The following is a 20530-nucleotide window of genomic DNA, read 5'->3' as shown; positions in this document are numbered from 1 at the left end:
TCCTTGCAAGTGGTGTATCTGAGAAGGGGTTCATATGGAAAGAGACGAAGAATGCACAGCACTCAGATTCCAAGAAACACCACCACCACCCTTGACCCTTCCCCCATGACCAACTCCGACCTAAAGCCTTTCTCTCCCTCTAACCTATCCCTAAAACATAACCCTCATCTAATCATATACATGTGCATTCCTAGCATCCATCCATCCACACACGAGAGAGAAAGAGGAAGACACAGACTGAATCGAGAAGGGAAAAGAGAGGGACACAGCCAGAGAGAGACACGGAACCAAAGAGAGGAATGGAGTCGATGGTCCAGACGTTTCATCAATCTGTCTCGAAGGTAGAAGTAATGACAGCGCCCATCCACCCCAGAAGGGGGAAAAGGACAGAAGCTTTGGAGAGGAAAAGACAAGAACGCAGGGAGCCATTAGAAGCTCAGCCACCCGCAGAAGCCGAGCTGGGACACTTGAACAGAATCTCAATGGAAACAGAGGACCAGAAAGTTGGCTACTCTTTTCTATAAGAGAGGGAGACCTTCGAGTCTTCCTTTCGGTCCTCCAACTTGGATGCGGGGTCTCAAAACACTCAGGAGGGGGAGTGCCTTTTCCTGGGTACCACGGCGCATCCAGGCCTCGTTCTGCCCCATTCTGTGCTGTGTCAGCCCTGGATGGAGTCTTTCTTTCTGAAGTCTCAGCGCACAAGCTCCACGTGATATCGGCCCCAGGTGGAAAGGCATGGAGCTGCTCGTAGGCCGACAGACCTAGGAAGCAGATGGGAGAATGACCCCCACTCTGCAGATGGAGAGACTGGGGAAACCCTGAGGGGCATACGCTTGTCCAGGGCCACACCACTTATGAGAAGAAGGAGCCTGGTCTGAGAGCAGCGGGGTCCTCGGAGCTCAGGCCCTGGCTGCACCCAGGCCTCCCCAGGGCTGTGGGCTGGGCTGTGTGGCTGTCACTGTGCCTGCACATGGCCTAAGGGGGGTGGTCGAGCACTCAGAAACCCAGAGATTCCCTTGGGAAGTTTTGGGGAAGGGACCTCAGCACGAACCCCAGGAAATGATGTCACCTGCCGGCAACAGAACCCAACAGAACCCGCAACCCGGGTATCCAGGCCTCCAGAGCGGAGAGGAGCCCCCAGCCAGATCACTTGCTGCCAGGATGTTCTGCTGTTTGCCCCTGCCCAGAGGCCGGGGCCTCAGGAGAGCTCACAGGCAGTGTGCGTGGGCACCCTGTCGACGTTGGCTCAGGGCACCCCCGAGAGGCCTCTGGCCCTTTGCCCGGAGAAACAGAAAGGTAACACGGGGAGCCCCAGGCCGGGCCAGCCCACCTCTCCCATGCCACCCGGAAACACCGGGTCCTTTGCCTGTGTGTGTGGATGCGGGTTTCTCGGGGTGTGTCTCCCTCAAGGAAGCCCAGGCGGATGTGGGGTCAGAAGCCTGCGGGCAAGTTGTGTCCACACCCCAGGGGAGAGCAGGCTGGCTGGGATGGGGAGAGTGCGGGCAGCGCCGGCCGCCCAGGCTGGCCTCACACCCTCAGGTGGGTCTCTTTCGTTCCGGGTGGGGATCTGAGCAGACACACGTCTCTGACCCTTCTGGGAAGAGAAGTTCGAGCAGGCAGAAGCAGCGGCTCCACTGGCCAGGCCCAGCTCGGAAAAGTCCCAGCATGGCTGGCTGACGGTCACTGTCGTTGCAGAGCTTCCCACGTGATGAGGCCGAGGACGGGGACACCCCGTCCACCTCCCGGAGGGAGGGGTCGGAGCACCACCCCCCCGCCCCTGAGGCCCAGTGCAGGCTCCAGGTGAGCGTGCCCACGGAGGCATCAGCCCCACCGGGGGCGAAGCGGAGGCGGGGAAGGCCTGCTGCCGAGACACCACACAGGATACACCCGGCGGCCCAGTCTGAGGCTGCCACGGAGCTCAGCACACCCGGCTCCGACCCAGAGTCCCGAGAACCCCAGCCTCTGAGGCAGCAGGAGGACCTGGAGCCCAGCACGCCAGAGCACAGAGGTGAGGACGCTGGGGCTGGTGCACGGGAGTGTGTGGGGAGGGGGTGCTGAGCTACACAGGGACGAGTCCCCGAAAGATGCTGCTTGGCCTGCAGCAAGCGCTGGCCTCACACCCCCACCCCCATCTTGCACACTTCAGTCCCAAAAGACATCCGACCCTGGGTATTCTTTGGGAATCTCTTGGAAGCTTTCTGTCCCGGGATACGCACATGCCAAGGCTGGCCTGTGGGCAAACTTTGCTTCTCCCCCAGCTCTAGCACTGGCCTCCAACTGGAACCAGGCTCCACTTCCCAGACCTGTCCCTACAGAGGTGGTGGCTCCAGGTGCAGGACCCAGGGATCCACCGAGGGCAGATGGAGAACCGAGACTTGCCCTCGCAGAGACACCAGGCCAGCTGGGTTCTGGCCAGCACACCGGGCAGATCGGATCTCCGTGCCTGCAGGACCCCCAGCCCCAGGCACTGATGTCCCACCCCCTCAGCCAGAACCTTCACCTCCACGTGCACCTGTACCTGCTCGGGCTTTGGCAGGAGAACCCGAGGCAGAGGAGGAGTCACCGCCTCGGCAGGGAGAGCCTGCCCTGGCTCCCGCGCAACACCCAGACGCCGACGATGACTCACCCACCCCTGCAGGAAGAACGAGCCCCCGCTCTGGACAGAGACCCAGAGCCCTTGCCGGAAACACCACATCCAGGGGAGCGGTCGGCTCTGCCGCCTCCATCCCTGTCGGCTCACCGTGGACGCTGTCAACTCTGTCTGCCCCCAGGGGACATGGAGTTCCTTTCCCCTGAACTGCTTTGCATTTGGTTTGTTTCCACCTTTCTGGTGATGTTTTATTTTTTGTATGGTTTCCTGTATTTTTGTTGGTTAAGTTGGGAACTTGTTGGTTAACTTAGTAAACTTTTTCATCATTGTTGCAATTTGGGAACACTCTTGTGTAACTCTGGTGATATTGTGTTACCATCACCACTTTGTGGTTTCAGACCCGTTTGATCTTTATGCCCCACCCCCCAACAAAGCCTGGATTCAAGGCAAGCACACCCTGTTCATCCCTCCCCCCGATCCTGAACACAATTTCATCTTTTCTTTCTGCATTCCTTCCTATATTCTTGGTGTCCCCAATCAATGACTCTCAGTGAAATGACTGAAGGAGTTTCTTTCGGACTCTCCACCTACTGTAAGACTCCATTGGAGAGTTCTCATTTTTATGTCATTTGAACTAGCCTTTGATAGCTGACAGGACGGTGTACGTCCTTTCAAGATATCATGTGCCAAACGAAGCCCTTTTGGCAAATGTCAACATTATCTCCAGGCAGGCATTGCTGTTTGAAGGGTGACATCTCAGCCAGAAGGCAGAGGCTGAGCTCCTCTTGTTGCACCAGCTCCCAAAAGAAGCCAAGAAAGGGAGCTGGAACAACAAACCACCCCAACGCCCAGGAAAGCGTTCTTCACGACAGAAGGCTAGAAAATGACCCAACAACCTTGTGGCCCAGAACCCCTCTAGAAAAATCACTGTTCCATAAAAAAGAGAAACACGTGGGAAGTTCCAAGGAGAGGCAATGCCCATGGCCAGTGTACTTTAGAGACGGCCTGACCGCTCCGGGGAAGACACGCACCGACGGAACCCCTTGGGAAACAGCAGTGAGAGTCCTCACCGTCGTAAGGGTTTCCTCTGGGGACAACCTGCCCTGGGCACCACATGAGGGAGCAGACCGGCTTCTCTTCCTCTGCCCCCACACCATTCACTCATGAAGGCAGCTCAGGTGTTCTCATGCCCTGCCTGCCTGCCTGCCTGCCTGGCTCATCCGTGAGCTGTGACCACCTCCAGGGCAGGACTCCACCTTCTCCTCTCTGTGTACCGTGAATCTGCACACAGTGGGCTTTCAGAACCTTAGGAGACTTGAGCCATTCCCACTCGAGCCAGAACCCTCCCCAGGAAGGAAAACGGCTGTGGAGTCATTTTGGCCCCAGCACTGGTTCCGAAAGCCTGGCGGCTCCTACAGCCTCTACGGTGTGAAGGGGGAGGTCCCTTTTGACAGAGCTTTCCGGCTGTCAGATCTAAGCTGTTGTTTCACTGTCAGCTGTGTCTCTTCCATTGCAGCCAGGTGGGCCACGCTGCTCCAAAGGGGCTCACAAGCTGAGTGGCAAGGGAGGTATTGAGAGGACAGGGATGGCTACAACGTGCTGCAAACTGAGTGAGGGTCCCCACAATCCTCAGCAAAGGTCTGTGGTGTGCAAGTGGGGAGTAGAGGGCCCCCAAGTTCCAAAGGAAGGGAGGTACTCGGGAGCTGAAGCCCTTGGCTGCTGTGGTAGCAGCTGCAGATGGCAGCTCGTCCACAGTGCACTTCGAATGAGGTCATATGAGCGGGACTCTGGAAATGGCTCCGAAGTCAAGAGAAAGGGGTCAGGGTATGTGGGAATCTGGCGGGGGTGGGGGGTGGATGAAGGAAGGTGTCCTTCCTCTCTCCAGTGCAATTTGGTTTGGTGAGTCTCAAAGCTACCAGATGGCACTTCCCAAGTCAGGCCCCCGCAGGAATCAGGGTGGGCTGCGTGCCTCGGCGCCTGCTACAGGGACAAGCCACACCAGTGGCCTCCCTGAGCTCAAATGGCCGGATCTGGGGGTTCTGTCTGGGTGCACACCTCCTTGCTCTGGCCAGGTTCCCCCCTTCTCTGAGCACCACCTTCATCCTCTCGAATGAGGACATCGATTGCTACCTTGGCACGTTACTCTCTTCATCCTGTGAAGACTCATTAGGCTTATCCTACAATTACTAGCTGGCCCGAAGAGATATCTCCTGAATCCAGATTAAGCTGGAGTCTCCCAGGCTCATCTGGCATGTCTTCCCTGAAGTCTGCCAAAACCCACACCCTTGCATTTCCAGGGACTCCCCTTAGCCAGCTGGGCAGAAAACCCAGCATGGTTCAAACAAGCTGACAGACAAGCGGGAGAGGACTCACGGGCAGACGGCCTCCCTCAGGTCTCGGGTGGAGCTCTGGGACCACAGCAGCAGCGGGCCATCCCAGCCCCTGGGCTCAGCAGCGCCCTCATTCTCAGGCCGGCGGCTCTGCCCTGAGGGGAGCAGGAAGGTCACCAACTGCCGCAGGCGGACCTCAACCCCTCCCACTGCTGGAGCCTGACCTCCCCCGGCCCCACCCCTTCCCCTACCCCAGCAGGACGAGAGCTTGTCTTCCCCTGGCTTCCAACGTGAGGCCCGGCCCCGGGCCCAGATTGGGCACTGCCCCAGTCCGGAGCCAATCACAGTGGCCAGGGAGGTGGAACACACCGATTGGCCAGGGCCAGGTCATGTGACCATACTCCCCAGGAAACTCAAATATTACCAAGATTCCCTAACAAACCAATGAACAAAATTATCCAGTAAAGGCAAACCGTACTTTTTAATGAGGCCAATGTCACAGAAAAAAAAAAAAAAATCCTTCACAATGAACTGCTCAAGGAAGCTACTAAATAAGGTTTCAGAAAAGTTAAGACGTTTGTTTTTTTTTTTTAATAGGGTGACGGAGAGCTATACCTTTCCCATCTATGTGAATTTAGGTTTAAACTAGATTTCCCTCGGCTATTATATAAGACAAAAAACCCCACATCACCCCCTTTCACTCACCCCACCCCCAAAAAGTGTTTTAGTCTATTGAATTTTTGTGTCCTCAGTTGTGTCTGATTCACGGCAACTCACGAACTCTACACAGCCAGGCTCTTCCGTCCATGGAATTCAGGGCAATTTTTTTCTGTCACAGCAAATGCCCACCCTGGGTGATCCAAAGGCAAGGGCTCAGAGGCTCCTGAGAGACTAACTCCTTTCAGCTGAGCACAGAGCTGGCTCCTCACTGGGATGCCTGTGGCCTGGGGCTCCCAGAGGGGAGAGCAGCACTCGCCCCACCGTGTGGTCACTGCTGGAAGTGCAGGCTGCTCCTCACTCCCCCTTGACAGTGTCCCTGAGGGCAGAACAGTGTGAATCTACTCAAGGTGGAAACGCAAACTCCGATGCAACCAAACTTCCCACAAGGTCTCCAAAACCACTCAGGAACAGGGAATTGGAAACTGCAGGGCATGACATGAATGGAGATGGAGACTTGACACCTTACACCGAGTTCACTTCCAGTTATCCCTAGACAAAGTTTCCGTGAAAACTTGTCACAAATCTAGAAGAACAATGAGCAGAAACCGGACAGGTGCTTTGAGTCTTCACACACAAAACAAAAAGGCAGCCCACAAAACAACCCAGAGAATACAGTGGACTTTGCAAAATCAAAGATATCTACTGTGGGAAAGACCTCATTACAAAAGCAAAAGACAGGTCATACATCGCGAGACGAATGAGTGGAAACACAAAGCTTCTCAAGGATGTGTCTCCAAACAGACAAAGAACACCAACACGACAAGCCTGTGAAAACTAGGGAAAGGTCTGAAGGGACAGCAGACTGAGGAAGACACACACAGAGTATCCCGGATGATGTCCAGCACTGAGGGCCTGAAGAAACAACAGTCTAGTTGCACTCCCTCAGGCCTGTGTGACCCTGGATGAGGCCTCTGTTTCCCGGTGGCTCTGAGAGATGGACAGGGAGGAAGGGGAAGAGAAATCACTTGCATTTCTAATACTCACAGCAAAGTCTTCCAATGAGAAGGGAATTATCACCCCCACTGACAATGCCATTCACTGAAGTGATACCCACGAGTCCATCTAACCCAGAAGGGAAGGAAGGACCTGTTCTCACAAAACGGCGAGAGATGGAAGAAGGAAGATCAAGCCCACACCAACCACTGGAAAGAGAAGCTGTGCTCAGGGCTTGAAAGAATTCCTATTGGGAAAATGATGTCACAGCCCCACAAGGCAATCCACAGCTTCGATGCTATTCCTCCCAAACTGCCAATGCATTTTCGCACCGAACAAAGAATTGCAAAAGGGGTACGGAAACAGAAAAGAGCCTAAATTGTCAATACAATCCGACGAAAAAGCCCCGATACGGACATCCAAGGTTGTGTGAAAGGAAATTAGACGACCAAACTAGGATCCTCAGGAGAGTATCGGAGAAGGCGATGGCGACCCACTCCAGTACTCTTGCCTGGAAAACGCCCTGGACGGAGGAGCCTGGTAGGCTGCAGGCCATGGGGTCGCGCAGAGTCAGACACGACTGAAGTGACTTAGGCGCAGCGGCAGCAGCAGGACAGTATGCTATTGGGAATACAACAACACACACAGATCCAGATCGATGGAATAAAGCTGAGGGTCCAGAAACAAACCCCGGCATCCATGGTCAACTCATCTCTGACACAAAAGGGGAGAATATCCAAATGGGAACAAGAAAGCCTCCTCAATAAATGTCCATGGGAAAACCAGACAGCTACATCTGAAGAACGCTATTGGTTTTGATCTCACACCACCTCAATATCGGGGAAAAACCTCACCCTAAAGACTGATGTCATGAGACAGCTAGAAAGAAGCGTAGGTCAAAGGCTCCTTAACATCAGAGTCTCCTTGCCATTTGCTGGGCGGAGGTAGAAATGGGTCTCTTCAAGTAAGGGAAAGAGGAAAACGAAGTACGCCAATGGGTTTCCATCCAATGGAACCTCTTCACAACAGAGAAGCTAAGCATTCAGAAATGCAAAAGATAGGAAACGGAACATGAGAGACTCCTTGCAAGTGGTGTATCTGAGAAGGGGTTCATATGGAAAGAGACGAAGAATGCACAGCACTCAGATTCCAAGAAACACCACCACCACCCTTGACCCTTCCCCCATGACCAACTCCGACCTAAAGCCTTTCTCTCCCTCTAACCTATCCCTAAAACATAACCCTCATCTAATCATATACATGTGCATTCCTAGCATCCATCCATCCACACACGAGAGAGAAAGAGGAAGACACAGACTGAATCGAGAAGGGAAAAGAGAGGGACACAGACAGAGAGAGACACGGAACCAAAGAGAGGAAAGGAGTCGACGGTCCAGACTTTTCATCAATCTGTCTCGAAGGTAGAAGCAATGACAGCGCCCATCCACCCCAGAAGGGGGAAAAGGACGGAAGGTTTGGAGAGGAAAAGACAAGAACGCAGGGAGCCATTAGAAGCTCAGCCACCCGCAGAAGCCGAGCTGGGACACTTGAACAGAATCTCAATGGAAACAGAGGACCAGAAAGTTGGCTACTCTTTTCTATAAGAGAGGGAGACCTTCGAGTCTTCCTTTCGCGCCTCCAACTTGGATGCGGGGTCTCAAAACACTCAGGAGGGGGAGTGCCTTTTCCTGGGTACCACGGCGCATCCAGGCCTCGTTCTGCCCCATTCTGTGCTGTGTCAGCCCTGGATGGAGTCTTTCTTTCTGAAGTCTCAGCGCACAAGCTCCACGTGATATCGGCCCCAGGTGGAAAGGCATGGAGCTGCTCGTAGGCCGACAGACCTAGGAAGCAGATGGGAGAATGACCCCCACTCTGCAGATGGAGAGACTGGGGAAACCCTGAGGGGCATACGCTTGTCCAGGGCCACACCACTTATGAGAAGAAGGAGCCTGGTCTGAGAGCAGCGGGGTCCTCGGAGCTCAGGCCCTGGCTGCACCCAGGCCTCCCCAGGGCTGTGGGCTGGGCTGTGTGGCTGTCACTGTGCCTGCACATGGCCTAAGGGGGGTGGTCGAGCAGTCAGAAACCCAGAGATTCCCTTGGGAAGTTTTGGGGAAGGGACCTCAGCACGAACCCCAGGAAATGATGTCACCTGCCGGCAACAGAACCCAACAGAACCCGCAACCCGGGTATCCAGGCCTCCAGAGCGGAGAGGAGCCCCCAGCCAGATCACTTGCTGCCAGGATGTTCTGCTGTTTGCCCCTGCCCAGAGGCCGGGGCCTCAGGAGAGGTCACAGGCAGTGTGCGTGGGCACCCTGTCAACGTTGGCTCAGGGCACCCCCGAGAGGCCTCTGGCCCTTTGCCCGGAGAAACAGAAAGGTAACACGGGGAGCCCCAGGCCGGGCCAGCCCACCTCTCCCATGCCACCCGGAAACACCGGGTCCTTTGCCTGTGTGTGTGGATGCGGGTTTCTCGGGGTGTGTCTCCCTCAAGGAAGCCCAGGCGGATGTGGGGTCAGAAGCCTGCGGGCAAGTTGTGTCCACACCCCAGGGGAGAGCAGGCTGGCTGGGATGGGGAGAGTGCGGGCAGCGCCGGCCGCCCAGGCTGGCCTCACACCCTCAGGTGGGTCTCTTTCCTCCCGGGTGGGGATCTGAGCAGACACACGTCTCTGACCCTTCTGGGAAGAGAAGTTCGAGCAGGCAGAAGCAGCGGCTCCACTGGCCAGGCCCAGCTCGGAAAAGTCCCAGCATGGCTGGCTGACGGTCACTGTCGTTGCAGAGCTTCCCACGTGATGAGGCCGAGGACGGGGACACCCCGTCCACCTCCCGGAGGGAGGGGTCGGAGCACCACCCCCCGCCCCTGAGGCCCAGTGCAGGCTCCAGGTGAGCGTGCCCACGGAGGCATCAGCCCCACCGGGGGCGAAGCGGAGGCGGGGAAGGCCTGCTGCCGAGACACCACACAGGATACACCCGGCGGCCCAGTCTGAGGCTGCCACGGAGCTCAGCACACCCGGCTCCGACCCAGAGTCCCGAGAACCCCAGCCTCTGAGGCAGCAGGAGGACCTGGAGCCCAGCACGCCAGAGCACAGAGGTGAGGACGCTGGGGCTGGTGCACGGGAGTGTGTGGGGAGGGGGTGCTGAGCTACACAGGGACGAGTCCCCGAAAGATGCTGCTGGGCCTGCAGCAAGCGCTGGCCTCACACCCCCACCCCCTTCTTGCACACTTCAGTCCCAAAAGACATCCGACCCTGGGTATTCTTTGGGAATCTCTTGGAAGCTTTCTGTCCCGGGATACGCACATGCCAAGGCTGGCCTGTGGGCAAACTTTGCTTCTCCCCCAGCTCTAGCACTGGCCTCCAACTGGAACCAGGCTCCACTTCCCAGACCTGTCCCTACAGAGGTGGTGGCTCCAGGTGCAGGACCCAGGGATCCACCGAGGGCAGATGGAGAACCGAGACTTGCCCTCGCAGAGACACCAGGCCAGCTGGGTTCTGGCCAGCACACCGGGCAGATCGGATCTCCGTGCCTGCAGGACCCCCAGCCCCAGGCACTGATGTCCCACCCCCTCAGCCAGAACCTCCACCTCCACGTGCACCTGTACCTGCTCGGGCTTTGGCAGGAGAACCCGAGGCAGAGGAGGAGTCACCGCCTCGGCAGGGAGAGCCTGCCCTGGCTCCCGCGCAACACCCAGACGCCGACGATGACTCACCCACCCCTGCAGGAAGAACGAGCCCCCGCTCTGGACAGAGACCCAGAGCCCTTGCCGGAAACACCACGTCCAGGGGAGCGGTCGGCTCTGCCGCCTCCATCCCTGTCGGCTCACCGTGGACGCTGTCAACTCGGTCTGCCCCCAGGGGACATGGAGTTCCTTTCCCCTGAACTGCTTTGCATTTGGTTTGTTTCCACCTTTCTGGTGATGTTTTATTTTTTGTATGGTTTCCTGTATTTTTGTTGGTTAAGTTGGGAACTTGTTGGTTAAGTTAGTAAACTTTTTCATCATTGTTGCAATTTGGGAACACTGTTGTGTAACTCTGGTGATACTGTGTTACCATCACCACTTTGTGGTTTCAGACCCGTTTGATCTTTATGCCCCACCCCCCAACAAAGCCTGGATTCAAGGCAAGCACGCCCTGTTCATCCCTCCCCCCGATCCTGAACACAATTTCATCTTTTCTTTCTGCATTCCTTCCTATATTCTTGGTGTCCCCAATCAATGACTCTCAGTGAAATGACTGAAGGAGTTTCTTTCGGACTCTCCACCTACTGTAAGACTCCATTGGAGAGTTCTCATTTTTATGTCATTTGAACTAGCCTTTGATAGCTGACAGGACGGTGTACGTCCTTTCAAGATATCATGTGCCAAACGAAGCCCTTTTGGCAAATGCCAACATTATCTCCAGGCAGGCATTGCTGTTTGAAGGGTGACATCTCAGCCAGAAGGCAGAGGCTGAGCTCCTCTTGTTGCACCAGCTCCCAAAAGAAGCCAAGAAAGGGAGCTGGAACAACAAACCACCCCAACGCCCAGGAAAGCGTTCTTCACGACAGAAGGCTAGAAAATGACCCAACAACCTTGTGGCCCAGAACCCCTCTAGAAAAATCACTGTTCCATAAAAAAGAGAAACACGTGGGAAGTTCCAAGGAGAGGCAATGCCCATGGCCAGTGTACTTTAGAGACGGCCTGACCGCTCCGGGGAAGACACGCACCGACGGAACCCCTTGGGAAACAGCAGTGAGAGTCCTCACCGTCGTAAGGGTTTCCTCTGGGGACAACCTGCCCTGGGCACCACATGAGGGAGCAGACCGGCTTCTCTTCCTCTGCCCCCACACCATTCACTCATGAAGGCAGCTCAGGTGTTCTCATGCCCTGCCTGCCTGCCTGCCTGCCTGCCTGGCTCATCCGTGAGCTGTGACCACCTCCAGGGCAGGACTCCACCTTCTCCTCTCTGTGTACCGTGAATCTGCACACAGTGGGCTTTCAGAACCTTAGGAGACTTGAGCCATTCCCACTCGAGCCAGAACCCTCCCCAGGAAGGAAAACGGCTGTGGGGTCATTTTGGCCCCAGCACTGGTTCCGAAAGCCTGGCGGCTCCTACAGCCTCTACGGTGTGAAGAGGGAGGTCCCTTTTGACAGAGCTTTCCGGCTGTCAGATCTAAGCTGTTGTTTCACTGTCAGCTGTGTCTCTTCCGTTGCAGCCAGGTGGGCCACGCTGCTCCAAAGGGGCTCACAAGCTGAGTGGCAAGGGAGGTATTGAGAGGACAGGGATGGCTACAACGTGCTGCAAACTGAGTGAGGGTCCCCACAATCCTCAGCAAAGGTCTGTGGTGTGCAAGTGGGGAGTAGAGGGCCCCCAAGTTCCAAAGGAAGGGAGGTACTCGGGAGCTAAAGCCCTTGGCTGCTGTGGTAGCAGCTGCAGATGGCAGCTCGTCCACAGTGCACTTCGAATGAGGTCATATGAGCGGGACTCTGGAAATGGCTCCGAAATCAAGAGAAAGGGGTCAGGGTATGTGGGAATCCGGCGGGGGTGGGGGGTGGATGAAGGAAGGTGTCCTTCCTCTCTCCAGTGCAATTTGGTTTGGTGAGTCTCAAAGCTACCAGATGGCACTTCCCAAGTCAGGCCCCCGCAGGAATCAGGGTGGGCTGCGTGCCTCGGCCCCTGCCACAGGGACAAGCCACACCAGTGGCCTCCCTGAGCTCCAATGGCCGGATCTGGGGGTTCTGTCTGGGTGCACACCTCCTTGCTCTGGCCAAGTTCCCCCCTTCTCTGAGCACCAGCTTCATCCTCTCGAATGAGGACATCGATTGCTACCTTGGCACGTTACTCTCTTCATCCTGTGAAGACTCATTAGGCTTATCCTACAATTACTAGCTGGCCCGAAGAGATATCTCCTGAATCCAGATTAAGCTGGAGTCTCCCAGGCTCATCTGGCATGTCTTCCCTGAAGTCTGCCAAAACCCACACCCTTGCATTTCCAGGGACTCCCCTTAGCCAGCTGGGCAGAAAACCCAGCATGGTTCAAACAAGCTGACAGACAAGCGGGAGAGGACTCACGGGCAGACGGCCTCCCTCAGGTCTCGGGTGGAGCTCTGGGACCACAGCAGCAGCGGGCCATCCCAGCCCCTGGGCTCAGCAGCGCCCTCATTCTCAGGCCGGCGGCTCTGCCCTGAGGGGAGCAGGAAGGTCACCAACTGCCGCAGGCGGACCTCAAGCCCCTCCCACTGCTGGAGCCTGACCTCCCCCGGCCCCACCCCTTCCCCTACCCCAGCAGAACGAGAGCTCGTCTTCCCCTGGCTTCCAACGTGAGGCCCGGCCCCGGGCCCAGATTGGGCACTGCCCCAGTCCGGAGCCAATCACAGTGGCCAGGGAGGTGGAACGCACCGATTGGCCGGGGCCAGGTCATGTGACCATACTCCCCAGGAAACTCAAATATTACCAAGATTCCCTAACAAACCAATGAACAAAATTATCCAGTAAAGGCAAACCGTACTTTTTAATGAGGCCAATGTCACAGAAAAAAAAAAAATCCTTCACAATGAACTGCTCAAGGAAGCTACTAAATAAGCTTTCAGAAAAGTTAAGACTTTTTTTTTTTTTTAATAGGGTGACGGAGAGCTATACCTTTCCCATCTATGTGAATTTAGGTTTAAACTAGATTTCCCTCGGCTATTATATAAGACAAAAAACCCCACATCACCCCCTTTCACTCACCCCACCCCCAAAAAGTGTTTTAGTCTATTGAATTTTTGTGTCCTCAGTTGTGTCTGATTCACGGCAACTCACGAACTCTACACAGCCAGGCTCTTCCGTCCATGGAATTCAGGGCAATTTTTTTCTGTCACAGCAAATGCCCACCCTGGGTGATCCAAAGGCAAGGGCTCAGAGGCTCCTGAGAGAATAACTCCTTTCAGCTGAGCACAGAGCTGGCTCCTCACTGGGATGCCTGTGGCCTGGGGCTCCCAGAGGGGAGAGCAGCACTCGCCCCACCGTGTGGTCACTGCTGGAAGTGCAGGCTGCTCCTCACTCCCCCTTGACAGTGTCCCTGAGGGCAGAACAGTGGGAATCTACTCAAGGTGGAAACGCAAACTCCGATGCAACCAAACTTCCCACAAGGTCTCCAAAACCACTCAGGAACAGGGAATTGGAAACTGCAGGGCATGACATGAATGGAGATGGAGACTTGACACCTTACACCGAGTTCACTTCCAGTTATCCCTAGACAAAGTTTCCATGAAAACTTGTCACAAATCTAGAAGAACAATGAGCAGAAACCGGACACGTGCTTTGAGTCTTCACACACAAAACAAAAAGGCAGCCCACAAAACAACCCAGAGAATACAGTGGACTTTGCAAAATCAAAGATATCTACTGTGGGAAAGACCTCATTACAAAAGCAAAAGACAGGTCATACATCGCGAGACGAATGAGTGGAAACACAAAGCTTCTCAAGGATGTGTCTCCAAACAGTCAAAGAACACCAACACGACAAGCCTGTGAAAACTAGGGAAAGGTCTGAAGGGACACCAGACTGAGGAAGACACACACAGAGTATCCCGGATGATGTCCAGCACTGAGGGCCTGAAGAAACAACAGTCTAGTTGCACTCCCTCAGGCCTGTGTGACCCTGGATGAGGCCTCTGTTTCCCGGTGGCTCTGAGAGATGGACAGGGAGGAAGGGGAAGAGAAATCACTTGCATTTCTAATACTCACAGCAAAGTCTTCCAATGAGAAGGGAATTATCACCCCCACTGACAATGCCATTCACTGAAGTGATACCCACGAGTCCATCTAACCCAGAAGGGAAGGAAGGACCTGTTCTCACAAAACGGCGAGAGATGGAAGAAGGAAGATCAAGCCCACACCAACCACTGGAAAGAGAAGCTGTGCTCAGGGCTTGAAAGAATTCCTATTGGGAAAATGATGTCACAGCCCCACAAGGCAATCCACAGCTTCGATGCTATTCCTCCCAAAATGCCAATGCATTTTCGCACCGAACAAAGAATTGCAAAAGGGGTACGGAAACAGAAAAGAGCCTAAATTGTCAATACAATCCGACGAAAAAGCCCCGATACGGACATCCAAGGTTGTGTGAAAGGAAATTAGACGACCAAACTAGGATCCTCAGGAGAGTATCGGAGAAGGCGATGGCGACCCACTCCAGTACTCTTGCCTGGAAAACGCCCTGGACGGAGGAGCCTGGTAGGCTGCAGGCCATGGGGTCGCGCAGAGTCAGACACGACTGAAGTGACTTAGGCGCAGCGGCAGCAGCAGGACAGTATGCTATTGGGAATACAGCAACACACACAGATCCAGATCGATGGAATAAAGCTGAGGGTCCAGAAACAAACCCCGGCATCCATGGTCAACTCATCTCTGACACAAAAGGGGAGAATATCCAAATGGGAACAAGAAAGCCTCCTCAATAAATGTCCATGGGAAAACCAGACAGCTACATCTGAAGAACGCTATTGGTTTTGATCTCACACCACCTCAATATCGGGGAAAAACCTCACCCTAAAGACTGATGTCATGAGACAGCTAGAAAGAAGCGTAGGTCAAAGGCTCCTTAACATCAGAGTCTCCTTGCCATTTGCTGGGCGGAGGTAGAAATGGGTCTCTTCAAGTAAGGGAAAGAGGAAAACGAAGTACGCCAATGGGTTTCCATCCAATGGAACCTCTTCACAACAGAGAAGCTAAGCATTCAGAAATGCAAAAGATAGGAAACGGAACATGAGAGACTCCTTGCAAGTGGTGTATCTGAGAAGGGGTTCATATGGAAAGAGACGAAGAATGCACAGCACTCAGATTCCAAGAAACACCACCACCACCCTTGACCCTTCCCCCACGACCAACTCCGACCTAAAGCCTTTCTCTCCCTCTAACCTATCCCTAAAACATAACCCTCATCTAATCATATACATGTGCATTCCTAGCATCCATCCATCCACACACGAGAGAGAAAGAGGAAGACACAGACTGAATCGAGAAGGGAAAAGAGAGGGACACAGCCAGAGAGAGACACGGAACCAAAGAGAGGAATGGAGTCGATGGTCCAGACGTTTCATCAATCTGTCTCGAAGGTAGAAGTAATGACAGCGCCCATCCACCCCAGAAGGGGGAAAAGGACAGAAGCTTTGGAGAGGAAAAGACAAGAACGCAGGGAGCCATTAGAAGCTCAGCCACCCGCAGAAGCCGAGCTGGGACACTTGAACAGAATCTCAATGGAAACAGAGGACCAGAAAGTTGGCTACTCTTTTCTATAAGAGAGGGAGACCTTCGAGTCTTCCTTTCGGTCCTCCAACTTGGATGCGGGGTCTCAAAACACTCAGGAGGGGGAGTGCCTTTTCCTGGGTACCACGGCGCATCCAGGCCTCGTTCTGCCCCATTCTGTGCTGTGTCAGCCCTGGATGGAGTCTTTCTTTCTGAAGTCTCAGCGCACAAGCTCCACGTGATATCGGCCCCAGGTGGAAAGGCATGGAGCTGCTCGTAGGCCGACAGACCTAGGAAGCAGATGGGAGAATGACCCCCACTCTGCAGATGGAGAGACTGGGGAAACCCTGAGGGGCATACGCTTGTCCAGGGCCACACCACTTATGAGAAGAAGGAGCCTGGTCTGAGAGCAGCGGGGTCCTCGGAGCTCAGGCCCTGGCTGCACCCAGGCCTCCCCAGGGCTGTGGGCTGGGCTGTGTGGCTGTCACTGTGCCTGCACATGGCCTAAGGGGGGTGGTCGAGCAGTCAGAAACCCAGAGATTCCCTTGGGAAGTTTTGGGGAAGGGACCTCAGCACGAACCCCAGGAAATGATGTCACCTGCCGGCAACAGAACCCAACAGAACCCGCAACCCGGGTATCCAGGCCTCCAGAGCGGAGAGGAGCCCCCAGCCAGATCACTTGCTGCCAGGATGTTCTGCTGTTTGCCCCTGCCCAGAGGCCGGGGCCTCAGGAGAGGTCACAGGCAGTGTGCGTGGGCACCCTGTCGACGTTGGCTCAGGGCACCCCCGAGAGGCCTCTGGCCCTTTGCCCGGAGAAACAGAAAGGTAACACGGGGAGCCCCAGGCCGGGCCAGCCCACCTCTCCCATGCCACCCGGAAACACCGGGTCCTTTGCCTGTGTGTGTGGATGCGGGTTTCTCGGGGTGTGTCTCCCTCAAGGAAGCCCAGGCGGATGTGGGGTCAGAAGCCTGCGGGCAAGTTGTGTCCACACCCCAGGGGAGAGCAGGCTGGCTGGGATGGGGAGAGTGCGGGCAGCGCCGGCCGCCCAGGCTGGCCTCACACCCTCAGGTGGGTCTCTTTCCTCCCGGGTGGGGATCTGAGCAGACACACGTCTCTGACCCTTCTGGGAAGAGAAGTTCGAGCAGGCAGAAGCAGCGGCTCCACTGGCCAGGCCCAGCTCGGAAAAGTCCCAGCATGGCTGGCTGACGGTCACTGTCGTTGCAGAGCTTCCCACGTGATGAGGCCGAGGACGGGGACACCCCGTCCACCTCCCGGAGGGAGGGGTCGGAGCACCACCCCCCCGCCCCTGAGGCCCAGTGCAGGCTCCAGGTGAGCGTGCCCACGGAGGCATCAGCCCCACCGGGGGCGAAGCGGAGGCGGGGAAGGCCTGCTGCCGAGACACCACACAGGATACACCCGGCGGCCCAGTCTGAGGCTGCCACGGAGCTCAGCACACCCGGCTCCGACCCAGAGTCCCGAGAACCCCAGCCTCTGAGGCAGCAGGAGGACCTGGAGCCCAGCACGCCAGAGCACAGAGGTGAGGACGCTGGGGCTGGTGCACGGGAGTGTGTGGGGAGGGGGTGCTGAGCTACACAGGGACGAGTCCCCGAAAGATGCTGCTGGGCCTGCAGCAAGCGCTGGCCTCACACCCCCACCCCCTTCTTGCACACTTCAGTCCCAAAAGACATCCGACCCTGGGTATTCTTTGGGAATCTCTTGGAAGCTTTCTGTCCCGGGATACGCACATGCCAAGGCTGGCCTGTGGGCAAACTTTGCTTCTCCCCCAGCTCTAGCACTGGCCTCCAACTGGAACCAGGCTCCACTTCCCAGACCTGTCCCTACAGAGGTGGTGGCTCCAGGTGCAGGACCCAGGGATCCACCGAGGGCAGATGGAGAACCGAGACTTGCCCTCGCAGAGACACCAGGCCAGCTGGGTTCTGGCCAGCACACCGGGCAGATCGGATCTCCGTGCCTGCAGGACCCCCAGCCCCAGGCACTGATGTCCCACCCCCTCAGCCAGAACCTCCACCTCCACGTGCACCTGTACCTGCTCGGGCTTTGGCAGGAGAACCCGAGGCAGAGGAGGAGTCACCGCCTCGGCAGGGAGAGCCTGCCCTGGCTCCCGCGCAACACCCAGACGCCGACGATGACTCACCCACCCCTGCAGGAAGAACGAGCCCCCGCTCTGGACAGAGACCCAGAGCCCTTGCCGGAAACACCACGTCCAGGGGAGCGGTCGGCTCTGCCGCCTCCATCCCTGTCGGCTCACCGTGGACGCTGTCAACTCGGTCTGCCCCCAGGGGACATGGAGTTCCTTTCCCCTGAACTGCTTTGCATTTGGTTTGTTTCCACCTTTCTGGTGATGTTTTATTTTTTGTATGGTTTCCTGTATTTTTGTTGGTTAAGTTGGGAACTTGTTGGTTAAGTTAGTAAACTTTTTCATCATTGTTGCAATTTGGGAACACTGTTGTGTAACTCTGGTGATACTGTGTTACCATCACCACTTTGTGGTTTCAGACCCGTTTGATCTTTATGCCCCACCCCCCAACAAAGCCTGGATTCAAGGCAAGCACGCCCTGTTCATCCCTCCCCCCGATCCTGAACACAATTTCATCTTTTCTTTCTGCATTCCTTCCTATATTCTTGGTGTCCCCAATCAATGACTCTCAGTGAAATGACTGAAGGAGTTTCTTTCGGACTCTCCACCTACTGTAAGACTCCATTGGAGAGTTCTCATTTTTATGTCATTTGAACTAGCCTTTGATAGCTGACAGGACGGTGTACGTCCTTTCAAGATATCATGTGCCAAACGAAGCCCTTTTGGCAAATGCCAACATTATCTCCAGGCAGGCATTGCTGTTTGAAGGGTGACATCTCAGCCAGAAGGCAGAGGCTGAGCTCCTCTTGTTGCACCAGCTCCCAAAAGAAGCCAAGAAAGGGAGCTGGAACAACAAACCACCCCAACGCCCAGGAAAGCGTTCTTCACGACAGAAGGCTAGAAAATGACCCAACAACCTTGTGGCCCAGAACCCCTCTAGAAAAATCACTGTTCCATAAAAAAGAGAAACACGTGGGAAGTTCCAAGGAGAGGCAATGCCCATGGCCAGTGTACTTTAGAGACGGCCTGACCGCTCCGGGGAAGACACGCACCGACGGAACCCCTTGGGAAACAGCAGTGAGAGTCCTCACCGTCGTAAGGGTTTCCTCTGGGGACAACCTGCCCTGGGCACCACATGAGGGAGCAGACCGGCTTCTCTTCCTCTGCCCCCACACCATTCACTCATGAAGGCAGCTCAGGTGTTCTCATGCCCTGCCTGCCTGCCTGCCTGCCTGCCTGGCTCATCCGTGAGCTGTGACCACCTCCAGGGCAGGACTCCACCTTCTCCTCTCTGTGTACCGTGAATCTGCACACAGTGGGCTTTCAGAACCTTAGGAGACTTGAGCCATTCCCACTCGAGCCAGAACCCTCCCCAGGAAGGAAAACGGCTGTGGGGTCATTTTGGCCCCAGCACTGGTTCCGAAAGCCTGGCGGCTCCTACAGCCTCTACGGTGTGAAGAGGGAGGTCCCTTTTGACAGAGCTTTCCGGCTGTCAGATCTAAGCTGTTGTTTCACTGTCAGCTGTGTCTCTTCCGTTGCAGCCAGGTGGGCCACGCTGCTCCAAAGGGGCTCACAAGCTGAGTGGCAAGGGAGGTATTGAGAGGACAGGGATGGCTACAACGTGCTGCAAACTGAGTGAGGGTCCCCACAATCCTCAGCAAAGGTCTGTGGTGTGCAAGTGGGGAGTAGAGGGCCCCCAAGTTCCAAAGGAAGGGAGGTACTCGGGAGCTAAAGCCCTTGGCTGCTGTGGTAGCAGCTGCAGATGGCAGCTCGTCCACAGTGCACTTCGAATGAGGTCATATGAGCGGGACTCTGGAAATGGCTCCGAAATCAAGAGAAAGGGGTCAGGGTATGTGGGAATCCGGCGGGGGTGGGGGGTGGATGAAGGAAGGTGTCCTTCCTCTCTCCAGTGCAATTTGGTTTGGTGAGTCTCAAAGCTACCAGATGGCACTTCCCAAGTCAGGCCCCCGCAGGAATCAGGGTGGGCTGCGTGCCTCGGCCCCTGCCACAGGGACAAGCCACACCAGTGGCCTCCCTGAGCTCCAATGGCCGGATCTGGGGGTTCTGTCTGGGTGCACACCTCCTTGCTCTGGCCAAGTTCCCCCCTTCTCTGAGCACCAGCTTCATCCTCTCGAATGAGGACATCGATTGCTACCTTGGCACGTTACTCTCTTCATCCTGTGAAGACTCATTAGGCTTATCCTACAATTACTAGCTGGCCCGAAGAGATATCTCCTGAATCCAGATTAAGCTGGAGTCTCCCAGGCTCATCTGGCATGTCTTCCCTGAAGTCTGCCAAAACCCACACCCTTGCATTTCCAGGGACTCCCCTTAGCCAGCTGGGCAGAAAACCCAGCATGGTTCAAACAAGCTGACAGACAAGCGGGAGAGGACTCACGGGCAGACGGCCTCCCTCAGGTCTCGGGTGGAGCTCTGGGACCACAGCAGCAGCGGGCCATCCCAGCCCCTGGGCTCAGCAGCGCCCTCATTCTCAGGCCGGCGGCTCTGCCCTGAGGGGAGCAGGAAGGTCACCAACTGCCGCAGGCGGACCTCAAGCCCCTCCCACTGCTGGAGCCTGACCTCCCCCGGCCCCACCCCTTCCCCTACCCCAGCAGAACGAGAGCTCGTCTTCCCCTGGCTTCCAACGTGAGGCCCGG

The 20530-nt window shown here is 55.8% G+C and overlaps 1 long non-coding RNA gene across 1 annotated transcript in view; it reads right to left on the bottom strand.

Moving 5' to 3' along the window:
- Nucleotides 1-20530, bottom strand: part of LOC145530002 (uncharacterized) — a 1493464-nt gene that overhangs the window by 119637 nt on the left and 1353297 nt on the right. Inside the window, exons 163-165 of the long non-coding RNA XR_014071397.1 lie at nt 20272-20383; nt 12620-12731; nt 4964-5075 (exon numbers count right to left, since the gene is read on the bottom strand). This is a non-coding gene — a long non-coding RNA (uncharacterized LOC145530002). The remainder of the gene's footprint in view (nt 1-4963; nt 5076-12619; nt 12732-20271; nt 20384-20530) is intronic.

This window comes from Giraffa tippelskirchi, chromosome 12, assembly GCF_054371585.1.
Source record: "Giraffa tippelskirchi isolate mGirTip1 chromosome 12, T2T-mGirTip1v1.2.pri, whole genome shotgun sequence".
Lineage (NCBI taxonomy): Eukaryota > Metazoa > Chordata > Mammalia > Artiodactyla > Giraffidae > Giraffa > Giraffa tippelskirchi.
This window is presented reverse-complemented; position numbering and strand designations above follow the sequence as displayed.